Source organism: Mustela nigripes, chromosome 9 (assembly GCF_022355385.1).
Source record: "Mustela nigripes isolate SB6536 chromosome 9, MUSNIG.SB6536, whole genome shotgun sequence".
Classification (NCBI taxonomy): domain Eukaryota; kingdom Metazoa; phylum Chordata; class Mammalia; order Carnivora; family Mustelidae; genus Mustela; species Mustela nigripes.
Window position 1 is genome coordinate 86,060,519 of NC_081565.1, and position 11,872 is coordinate 86,072,390.

Consider the following 11,872-nt stretch of genomic DNA (forward strand, 5'->3'; position numbering starts at 1 on the left):
GCTCAGGTCATGATCTCAGGGTCCCGGGATCAAGCCCGACATTGAGCTCTCTGCTCAGTGGGGAGCCTGCTTCCCCCCCCTCTGTCTTTGCCTACCTCTCTGCCTACTTGTGATCTCTCTGTCAAATAAATAAATAAAATCTTAAAAAAAAAAAAAAAAGAGAGAGAGAACACAAACTTAGCAGTTTCTGAGAACAATACCCATGTATCCTCTCCATTCTCTAGGTTGGAGGTGCTGATAGGCTTGGCTGGATTCTCTGCTTAGAGTCTCACAAGGCCGATGCCCGCTGGGCTCTGGCAAAGAATGAGCCAGCTCATTCAGATTGTTGGCAGAATTCAGGTTCTAGGACTAGAATTCCTATTTCTGGCTGGCTGTCAGCTGGGGACATCTTTCAGCTTCGAGAGGTGGCCTGGATTCCTTGTACCTTGCTTCTCTCTGTCTTCAAGCCAGCGATGGTACATTGAATCCTGTTGCATCCAGCCTTTCTCGTGCTTTGTCTCTGTCTTTTTCTTCTGGCACCAGCCGAAGAAGACTCATTACTTTAGTTGCTTTTAAATGTCTCCTGTCTTACCTGGATAATCTATTTTAAGGTCCCCTGATCACAACAATACCTACATTTGTGTTTGAATAGCTAGGGGCTTGAATCAGGGTCAGTTGTCTGAGAATTCTGCCTACCACACCTGCTGCTCTCTGTTTACTGCTGCTGCTATTTGAACCCAGAACGGCCCATGAGTAAATTTAGAACTAAGGGGCCATGTTGCTTTGGACACAACAGATATTATCCTCAGGGGCTTTCTGTCTGTTGTAGCAAGCTCCAGAAATGGTACTGTTGGCCAGTAAACTGGTGGCGTGTGGACTGCAGGCAGATCATTACAAACAGTAGAAGGGTGTGTGCTTCTCTCTGCTGTGAACATGGGAGCGTCTAGTGTTTCCAGCCCTCCTCCTGGAGTAGCTCCTTCTGCAGTGGGAATATCTGGTAGTGGTGTAGATACAGCCAAAGGAGGGGAAATGTAGTATTTATGCATACTGCGTGCTCCCAGCCCCTTCTCAAATGCCCAAGAGAAGCAGTACCGTTCACTGAGCAGGAGCCATTCTGTGCAGTAGCTGGTCCGTCTTTGACACTGGCCCCTCCAGTGTCTGCCTTGTTCTTAGATTTGCTCCTGGTTGGTCCAGCTGCCCCTGGGGTAGTTTGAAGAGAAATTCTAGCATTTTTAGCCTTGGTTTTCTTAGTTTTTCTGTTTCCTGTCTGTCAGACAGAAACAGAGCATCCTGAATTCATTGAGGGTGGTGATTTTTATTTTAAGGACCTATACACCTGTGACCTTCTTGGGGGTCTTGGCGGAGCTTTCAGCACCATTCAGACTACATTCTGTGTAAACACCAGCCAGCCTCCTTGGTCATAATTGTTTTACCATGTTCGTCAAGGCAGTTGACAGGAGGTGGGAGGAAGCCAGGATATTGCAGCATAGAGTGCTGATGGGGAAAGAGCAGCAGGAGGCTCCGCGGAAGTCCAAATTGCCCTCAGAGGCCAGCTAAACCTCATGGTTTATTTATTTTTAATCTTTTCTGGTAAGAACTGGTGAAGGACATTACTGATTGCATACCCAATAAGAAAACCCAAAAGCTTATGTTGCGTTATGGTGCCTGTCTTCTCACTGTTACGGGAACACAAAACCCCGTGAGGTGGCCATTTCCTGCTAGGTCTTTTGTTTTGGGAGCCTCCTCAGCGGGGCCTCTGCTGGCAGATAGTTGTATGCTGAGTGAAACCTTCGGAAGTAGGCTGGCTGGAGTAGAGGAGCCTGGAAGAAGTGGGTAGGATCAAAGGTAGAGAGATGGAGAGAAGGAAACACCAGGGAAGTAAGGAATTTCCACAGGGTTGGCCATGCCTACGGTGGGGGGGGACTCCCCCGGGTGAGGTCGGGGACTAAGCCTGGCTGATGAAATGGGTTTACTGGGGGCTTTGGTCACGGCGTGAGGAGGAGGATGTGGGGTCCCATTGGCTCTGCTGGTTGCATTGGAGAGCTGTGTCTGGACCAGTGTGGGCAATGTGAGCCCGTCCGTGATGAACAGGGAGACATCCCCACGGGCTGGTGCCCCACCCATGTCTCCGTTGTTCTTCACGGACTCTGGGGGGGACAAGAAGCAGCTTCCGCTCAGTCAGAGCATCCACGGTCAGACCACACTAGCGTGTTCTTCAGAAGGACTGATGTCTAATGGGAATGTCAGCGCACAAGTGGGGTCTTTTGGGACTCGAGTTGACTAGATCTAAAAGGCCATTGGAGTGGAATAATTTATCAGTGTTCGGCCTCTTACAGAAGCCAAGCCACATTGCTCATTTTCTCAAACAAATAAAAGCCTTCATTTTGTCTGGGGCTGCTCCGATTCCTTGTCATATTTGGCCCACACCTGTGAGACAGTCTGACCCCAAGCCTGAGAACAGGCTTTGGGTCAGCCCTGTTGACCAGCCCAGGTCAGAATTTGGGCTGATGGGCTGCTCCCTCTCTTCCTGGTCCTTTTGATGCTGGTGGTAGCCGATGTGGATCCCACTCTGCTGAGACCCTTGCATTGGGTCTGCAGGGGAAGCGACGGTCGTCTCGGGAGGGAAGTGTGGTGCAGCTTGCTTTCTGGGTCGTCTTGGCTGGCTGCTGACCAGCTGTTAGGACATGAACTAATTTACCTCCCCACACTTGGGTTTCCTCTGTGGAACCGAAGTCGATGTGTGAGATGGTGCAAGAAAAAAAAAATCAGAAAGATGCCCACCATTACGAACTTGTCCCGCCAGCCCTCCCCCATTCTCATATATGTTTATTTGGGTGAGTTGGCATGAGTTTTTGTTTTTGTTTTATAAATAGCAAGATATTTTCCCCGAGGTCTCAGGACACTCTGTTTCCTTCCTATTCCCAATCTTCTAAAGAGCCTTGTACCCCCAAATATTCAGATTGATTCATTTGTTAATAATTTCTGCTACCATTTGGGCAATATTATATTCAAGCCTATGAATTTCTGGAAATCAGAGGCCAGCCTAAAGACTGGCTTAAGGATAAGGAACCAGCCCAGCAAGGAGACACAGGACAGCTCTGGATGTCTACTCCTTGAATACCCTATCACCAGGGCCATGAGAACCATTGGCCTTGCTGCTGGACTCGCTGGTGTTGTCCCCTTGGGCAATTGGTCTTGGGAGCAGATGATGCCCTAAAAGAAGAGGGATCTTCATATGTCATTTAGGAAAGACACTGGTGGGGACTATATATTTTCAGATGGTGCCTGGCGTACTGTGGGGACAGATCCAACTTCAGGCTGTGACAGCTTACCTCAGGCTGTTTTAAATGCTGAATTCACTTGGTTTCAGACCTTCTGGTTTGGACCTCTCTTGTTCTCGTGCTTTGATTTGACCTTCCTGCTATTTCTACCTGCTGGCAGCTAAAGTCCTCTTGCCTAAGATCCGTAAGCTTTGAAGAACCAATGGAAATGTTTGCAAAATGCCAGGAAAAAGAAAATACTCGCTCCAAATTATGCAAGGAAAAGAGCAAAAATTATTAAATATCCACAAAATGAAACGTTTCCTTCCTTAATTGTTAAAATATTGAGATGTGTGTTGTATAGACAAGAGTTTCTTTCTTCACAGGCATTTCTAAGCACTCAAGACTGCCAAGGAACCATAGCTAATCATCTAGTAAGTGAGTTGCCGGGCTCCGAAGCAACTTAAAAGACAAAATTATAAAAAGCTTCAGAAATTTAGGATGCGGCTACATTTTAATATGTGTGGTTTGATAATGCTGTCCTAAGAGGCCGAGAAAGTAAAAGTTAAGGGAGCCCTCCCCTGTCCTGAGCCGCTGCCTCAGACCGAAAGCCTCAGCAGTTGCCGAGAGGGTCCCCATCCCATGATGCACCCCGAGCTGCACGTTCTCACGGACCCCAGGGAGCCTCCCCTGTCTTGGCACTTACCGCACTCGGCCAGTCATTCCTAAATTGTCCCCTGCCAACATGTGATGGGATGGAGTGCGTTCATCTTTTAAGGTTTGATATAGCTATGATTTTACAGTTATTTTTGAAAGGCTTTATTTTTAGAAAATATTTTATTTATTAGAAAGAGAGGGAGATCACAAGCTGGAGGAGTAGCAGAGGGAGAGGGAGAAGCAGACTCCCCGCTGAGCAGGGAGCCCAGTGCAGGGCTTGGTCCCTGGGCCCCTGGGATCATGATGTGACCTGAAGGCAGACACGTAACTTACTGAGCCACCCAGGCGCCCCCCAAACCTTATTTCTAAAAAAGATTAATTCAGTAATTTCTGGGCAAAGTTTTCGGTTTCTCAATTTCAGTAGAGTGTTGGGCAGCTAACACAGAAGGAGGAATGAGTCCTGTGTGAACCCTGGCTGTGTCCGCGGATGTGTGGCTGGGGGCATGGAGGCTCATTTCCTCGCCTACAGTATGTGAATTGTCTACCATCTACCCTAGTACAGAGAAGATTTCTTGAACATAATGGTTATGTAAGAAATGCTAGCCGTTTGGTCCCAGGTGAAGGTTGAAAGGCGGCTTCAGCCTAACAGGTTAGCATCAGCGTGAGTCACAGGGTTTATCTTTAACATCTAGTACATGGATGTGCTCAGCTAGAAAGCCAGAGATGAGATGACGGCCCCTGCAGGGCTTGGGGTCAGACTGCCCTGTGACAAACGTTGGCGTTTAAAACGAGGCCTGCAGGGGCGCCGGGGTGGCTCCGTGGGTTAAGCCGCTGCCTTCGGCTCAGGCCATGATCCCGGGATCCTGGGATCGAGCCCCGCATCGGGCTCTCTGCTTGGCCGGGAGCCTGCTTCCTCCTCTCTCTCTCTCTGCCTGCCTCTCTGCCTGCTTGTCATCTCTCTCTGTCAAATAAATAAATAAATCTTAAAAAAAAACAACAACAACAACAGGGCCTGCAGGCGTCTCCACGGAGTTCACCTTGTTCCAGGAGGTGAGTTAGGATCTGTCCAGTCAGGGTGAACTGAAAAGATGGACTCTGCCTCAGGGCTGTTGGATCCTAGAGCCACTGCGTACGCCAGACCCACCCGAGGAACTAAGATGTCGTTAGAATTCAGCTGTCTCCCAGCTCCGCCTCCTTCCTTCAGTTGTTCTCCTCCTGTTCTCCTCCAGGCAGTCTCTTGAATATTCTCTTCTCTCAGCGAAAAAAAAAAAAAAAAAAAAAAATCCCTCAGAGTTGTCTCCCTCTGTTGACTAAAGAATGCTTTGACCACTGGTCCGCTGTGGCACACTGGCATCCTGACATGCTTCCCCTGGGTAGGGTTATTAGAGGTGTAGACATTGCTATAATCTCCATCCTGGGTTTGAAGCATTACAATGTGCATTAATTTAGCAAAGGCTCTGTGAAGTCCTGCAGTTGAAACTCTTTGTTCATGCTACCACTCTTCAAGCTGACTTGACCACAGGACTCCATACCTGCCAAAAAGAAAAAAGAGAGAGAGCATTACATACAGTGCTTTTATTCTGCAGATCATACTTTGGCTGTTCCAGGTCTTCTGGTATTCTTGTAGAAAGTTTTTAGGGATATTTTTTAGGAAAAAACAACTCTTCCATTTTTTTTTAAGATTTTTATTTATTTATTTGATAGAGACCACAAGTAGGCAGAGAGGCAGGCAGAGAAAGAGGGGGTGGGGGAAGCAGGCTCCCCGCTGAGCGGAGAGCCCGACATGGGGCTCGATCCCAGGACCCTGAGATCATGACCCGAGCCGAAGGCAGAGGCTTTAACCCAGTGAGCCACCCAGGCGCCCCAACTCTTCCATTCTTGATTGGAGTATTTGTGAGAAGCTGAGCAGTTTGGGGTCCCTGGTGGGAAATAGAGTCACGTGTAGCCCTTGCCCCAGCCTCACTGTGTCAGTCACCCACACACGTGAGCTTCGAAGCAGTGGCCACCAGCCCCACGCATCCCTGTACCAGCTTCTCTTCCTGTCTGGGGTCGAAGAATTAGAAGAGTTGGGTATGGGGAGAGGAGAAGATTCTTTTCCTATCATGGCATCATTACGGTGCCCCTGGTTTCTTGAGCTTTGCATTGACGGTTCCTTACTTCTTGGCTCAGAACCTTGGCATATAACATGGCAGTAGAGCTCGTGAGCTCTCGGGAAGAAGAGGTCAGTAGATGTGCGTAGAAGTTCTGACTGGGGGTCCAGGAAGAGTGCCAGAGGCTTGTGGCTGATTAGCTCAAGTCTTGGTCATCGGTAAGGGAGCGGAGATGGTAGAGAAGAGGTTGAGTATACTCTTAGGCCAGCCTGAGCCCCCAAACATCTGGATATTCAAAGAACTCTGATGGTGGCATCACCTACCAGCAGATGTGAAGATCGTGTTTTTGAGGCGGGGCCCTAGGAAGTGGAAGAAGTCTTGGGCTTTTTAAGTGGGTTTGTAAAAGGAGACTCTTCAAAAAAAAAAAAAAAAAAAAGAAAATTAAAAGGAGACTCTCGCACTTAAAACAAGCCCCACCAGCCCTGCTCCTCTGCTAGTGGGCTCTCCAGGAAAGAGCCTGCACAGGTATTCCCTGAGGGTCTTCTCTAAAGTGAGGAACAGGCGGGTGCCTGCTGAAGCTGCTGGTCCTATATGTCAGCAATAAACTTTTGCAGCTCCCGACATCCTGAGTGGGTGCTGTTCGCAGCCCCGAGTTTTGTCTTCTGGGAGTTCACTGAAGGAGAAAGAGCAGCGAAGTTTCAATCAGAGCCCTGAATTTGACAGAGTAGGAGGTAGTGAAGAGCACTTGAACTTCCCGTCCACCTACCTGAAGAAGCAGAGTGCCAGGGGAAGTGGCAGACAGCCTAACCTCAGCCTGAAGGAGCATGAGGCCAGCGCCTCTTAACAATACCAAGAAAACAGCTTTGGCAAAACCAGGGGGGCTGCCAGGAGGACAGCAGTGGGCAGGCGGCCCCGTGCCTCAGGGGGTGTCCTACTTGTCTTATTCGTTTCCCAGGAATCCTTGGCCCCAAGAGGAGCCTGAACACTGAACATAATAGGACTGGCGCAGGCTTGTCTGACTCTCTTTCCACATGTTAAGTACTACTGTTGTTACAGGTAATATACAGATTCATTGTGTAAAGGATTACTGAATTCATTTTTTTTTTTTTTTAAGATTTAAAAAATTTATTTGACACAGAGACAGCGAGGGGGGGAACACAAGCAGGGGGAGTGGGAGAAGGAGAAGCAGGCTTCCTGTGGAGCAGGGAGTCGGTTGTGGGGTTCCATCCCAGGACCCCAAGATCATGGCTTGAGTGGAAGGCAGATAGATGCCTAATGACTGAGCCACCCAGGTGCCCCTGAATTCACTCTTTTTTTTTTTTTTAAAGATTTTATTTATTTATTTTGAGAGAGCGCCAGCGCATGGGGAAGAAGCGGGGACTCGAGCTCACCTGGGTGCAGATGCGCACGAGTTGGGGATGGGGGACAGGGAGGTGCTGAGGGAGATCGAAAGGGAGAGAGAGTGACTCCCCAGCAGATTTGTCAGGGAGCGCAAATGTGACTTGGGGCCAGATCCCAGGACCCGGACTGACCCGGCTAAAACCAAGAGTCAGACGCTCAACCCACTGAGCCCCCCAGGTGTCCCTACTGAAGTCATTCTTGTTCCATTGAATACCTTCTCAACCAACAGATTATATTGTGGAGAAACAGGTATGTGAAAATTTTAGATGTTTAAAAGAACTGAGGTTCCCATATTTTCTTGAGAAGTCTGGAAAGACTGTTACATTGTATAATTATCTTCAGTAGTGGTCTCTTATTGGTTATCTACTTTGATTATGTAATTATTCTGGAATGTTCCAGAATGTTTGCTTGTGTTGGGGTAGGTGAGGAGAGACAGAAGTGGGGGAGACTGGAGGTCAGTTCAGTTATTGGGTCATTCTCAATTGTCATTCAAACAGGTGAAGTTCCATTCGGCATCACTGATCTGCTGAAATGTTATCCAAGCTGAGCCTCCTCACTCTGAGATCAGGTGCTACTTTCTTCCCTCAGGATGTCTTCCTCTGCAAAGCCTCAGCCTTCCAAGGTGGCAAGTGTTCAGATTTGCCCTGATTTGCAGTTGTCACTGCCATACGGATTTCTAAACACTTCCTCAAATTATGTCAGCCTCTCAGGACTTACATTCAGACTTATGGAAGCTGTGAGATGGCCTCAGGGCCACGCAATGAGTAGAGAGATGGAATGTGTACACACAACTTGCGGTTCCTAGCTCTGAACCATGATATGTGAAGGTCGCTAGCAGGCCGTACTTTGGTGCTCTTTCAAATGAGTATTATTTAAGTATTTGTTTAGTATTTATTTAGACATGGGCAGATGAACCTTCTGTGAGGGGAGGGTAGAAAAGGAGCACCCCAGATTTCCACATCTCAATGGAACTAGAGCCCAAGCTTATTATCTTTGTCGACTTCGATAGTCATACTAGCTAGGGTGTTTTGTGTTTCCTGAGTATAATTGACTGGAAACAATCAGACTTAAGCAAAAATGAGGATGTATTGACTGTCTTAAAGGAAAAGGCCAGGGCTACTACATCTCTCTTTGGGCTTCTCTGGGTCCTGAGGCTTAACTGATGTCATCCAGACTCATCACTTTTGTCCTGTATCTCTGGTCCTTCTCCTGCCCTGTTCCTTACCAAGATTTCCTCACTGTTGGTGGCGAGAGGCTGTTAGGAGTTCTTGGCTGCCCTGGTGGAAAGAGTCTAACAGTTCTCAATTGTCGCCCCAAAGAGTTGAGTATCATAGAATTGACTTTGGTCATTTGCCCAAACAGTAATCAATTACTATAACCAGAGAGATTGATTGCTGTGATTGGCCATGCTTTGGTCACAGCCCAACACCTAGAGCCTGGAAGAGTCCCACTCCCAAACCACATGCACTGAACATGGGGAGGTGGTTCCCCAAGGAAACTGATTTCATGTGCCAAAAGATAAGGAAATGGATGCTGGGCAGACCAAGCCAACAGAGACATACTGTAGAAATGTCCTTATGTCTCCCTGGTACCTTGCAGTTAATCAAAATATTGCTTTAAACAACATTCAGGCCACTCCCTGAGCAGAGTGCTGATCCATACAGTTCTCCCCATTTCATTACATTATGCACTGGTTCCCTGGGCACCTTCCCAACTGGCTCCCTCTTACTCCAACTCTGTCTTCACCAGGTGAGTAGGTAGGAGAGCAGAGGGACTCAGCCCAGGACAGAGTTCAGAACAGAACGTGGCCCTGCACTCCTGGCTGATAGCCAGCAACCTCTGCTGACTCTGTCACTTGGCTCTTGGGCAAGCCCAGCAGCACAGCTTTGCTTGTCCCACAGCCCACCCGGGTCCCACCAGAACTGAGATTGGTTTGGGTTAGAGCTGGACTGAGAGATCTCCAGATGTTGGATTGAAGGCAGTTTGGCCCGAGGCATTCCCAGCCTGCAAGGGACTCCCTCGAGCATTCCAGATCTGTATACTGATTTAGGTAAAAGAGCATGCTCTAGAGTCCCCCAAGAGAAACCGTCTAGAAGGAACACTAAGCCATTAACAGGAGTAGCCTAGGCATGTGAGATTGGGGACGGGATGTTCATTTTTTGCTTTATCTGTTTTCTGTTGTTGGAGTGGTTTAAGGTGGGGTGGGTTTCTGAGCTGCAGGGGGCACTAGGGGGTATCTGGGGGGGATTACTCTTGTGGTTGATTGCAAGGTTTGAGGAGACTGGCAAAGTACCTCTGATGGGGAGGGAACTGGGTGGCAGATGGGCATTGGAGGAAAAGACTCAGAGCCCAAGCACAGAGCTGCCACACACCCAGAAAAGTCAAGGTCTTCAGAGGATAAGGACTTTTTCCTCCCAGTGGCACTGACCCTGCTAGTCAGTAGTACTTAGTACACCAGATTGAACACTGTCAGTGCCGCATTAGCAGTGGCCATGGTAATCGCTGACCTACCAGCTTGGCCTCCCTTCTGAACAGTTTTGCAGGGCACAGGAGAAAAATAATGACGAAACCAGCCACACCTAGATGTTGACCTAAAAGGTCATTGCCCAGCTTATTAGTTAGGCTTTGCTCCAAATGACTTGAGACGTGTTCCTGTCATCAAATATGACCTGAAAGTATTTGCAGTTGCTGAGAATGTCTAAAATAACGACGACGTGTAAATTCTCAAGGCAACAGAGAGCTTCCTAATATTTATGACAAAGAGTTTCTCTATTGAAATAAGGTTATCGCCCTCCCAGGTGATTACTTGGAAGACAATGCTGTTCCATTTGCATAAGCAGGGATGACCTTCACCGCACTTACCTGAGAATGTCCGGTGGCCCCCGTTCTTGCAATTCCCATTCTTGCTTTTCTCTCTCTGCTGATGCTTCCCGGAAGGGGCCTGGTTCTAGTCCTGCAGTTCCTTTCCTTTTTCTCTTTCTCTTGTGCTGAGTGAGATGTACAGTGAGCAGACTGACCGTGGCCGTGGATGTGTACTTCGGAATCGTTCATACCTGGCCACTATAGTCCTGGGCCACTAAAGACACTGAAGGTTCTGGGCCACTGAGCTTTTTCTTACAGAGTCTGCAAGAAAAAAAGAGATAGTGAGAGGGATGAAATGGAGTCCTTTTTTTCTTGCCTATTTCTTATTTCCTTTAGAAAAGTGCAAAAGAGATGTATTGGGAATAAGACGAGACTCTAAACCATTAAAAGATGGACTCTAGGAGGAGAAGCCCAGAGGGTCAGGGAGTGGGGACAGGAGTGCGGAAGAAAGCTGGGGACAGAGCATCTGGCAAAAACCGTGGTATGTTCCCCTGGGGTTTTTTGACTGAATTTCCACTGGGCCTACAGCAATGTTGGCATGTGCATGGTGTGGGAGTGGGTTGTCCTTAAGGATAATTCCAGTCTCAAGGCCTGACACATTTTTAAGCGCCATGTCCAAAGCTGAAAGCAATGCAAAAACAAAACAAAATAAAACAAAACAGCCCAACAAACCCAACAGCTCCAAACCCAGGATTTCATTTCTCTCCTCCATGATGGTCTCCCCTGAAGAACCATCTTTGATGGCCTCGCATATACTAACCTTTCTTAAGCTGGGGAGGAATTTGATGTGGTTTGATCCTACTCCACAGCTTCCCCAGATCCAGATACCCAGAGATAGCCAGAAGTTGAGAGCTCAGGTTGGGCTTGAGGTGAGTGAAGGGAAGAGTCGGGGCTAGACAGGACACTGAGGCAGGGGCAGGGCACTGGTTGGGCGAGGCTTGCATCATACCGAGAAGCCTGACTTCGATTCACTTGCTGGTGGATTTTCGGTAACTAAAACCCGTGTGGACTAAAGGTTAAGAACAGTTTGCTCGACTCCTTGGCACGGACTTCACTTGCACATTAAATCAATAAATGCCAATTTAATGGAGCCATTGCTGGGAATCAGGTATCTAACATCTCCTGGGAGGAGGTTTTTTTTTTTTTTTTTTTTTTTTCCCCCTAAAACCACACTTCGCTCCTTGTTGCTCTTTAGGTTATCCTTTGTCTGTAGGAAAACGGCTCCCCAACCTCTCCCCTCCCCCACCGTTTGACAGAGCCTGAAGATGCACTGGGCAGCCCTTCCCACGGTTAGCTGGAGGGCAGGAGCGTCCAGGGCGGAAGGGTCTCCCAGCCGGCAGAGTGAGGAGCTGGCTGAAAGGGGATTATGGTCTTTGCAGAAGAAACTCTCTAGAGGAGAGAATAATTGGGTAACAATTACCAGCTCATCCTCTGAATCTCTTATAGCTCGTTGAGACTCCATTGTCAGCAGGACTGTGTAGTCTTAGCCTGGTTACGTCTGTGCTAGCTCTGAGCAGAGTCATCCCCATCTTCTGGGAGTTCGCTGCAGAGAACTGGTAGACCACCCGGGGTCTTCTGTGTGTCTGTCCTTGGGATGGAGATACCAGGCTCTGTGCTCCGTGC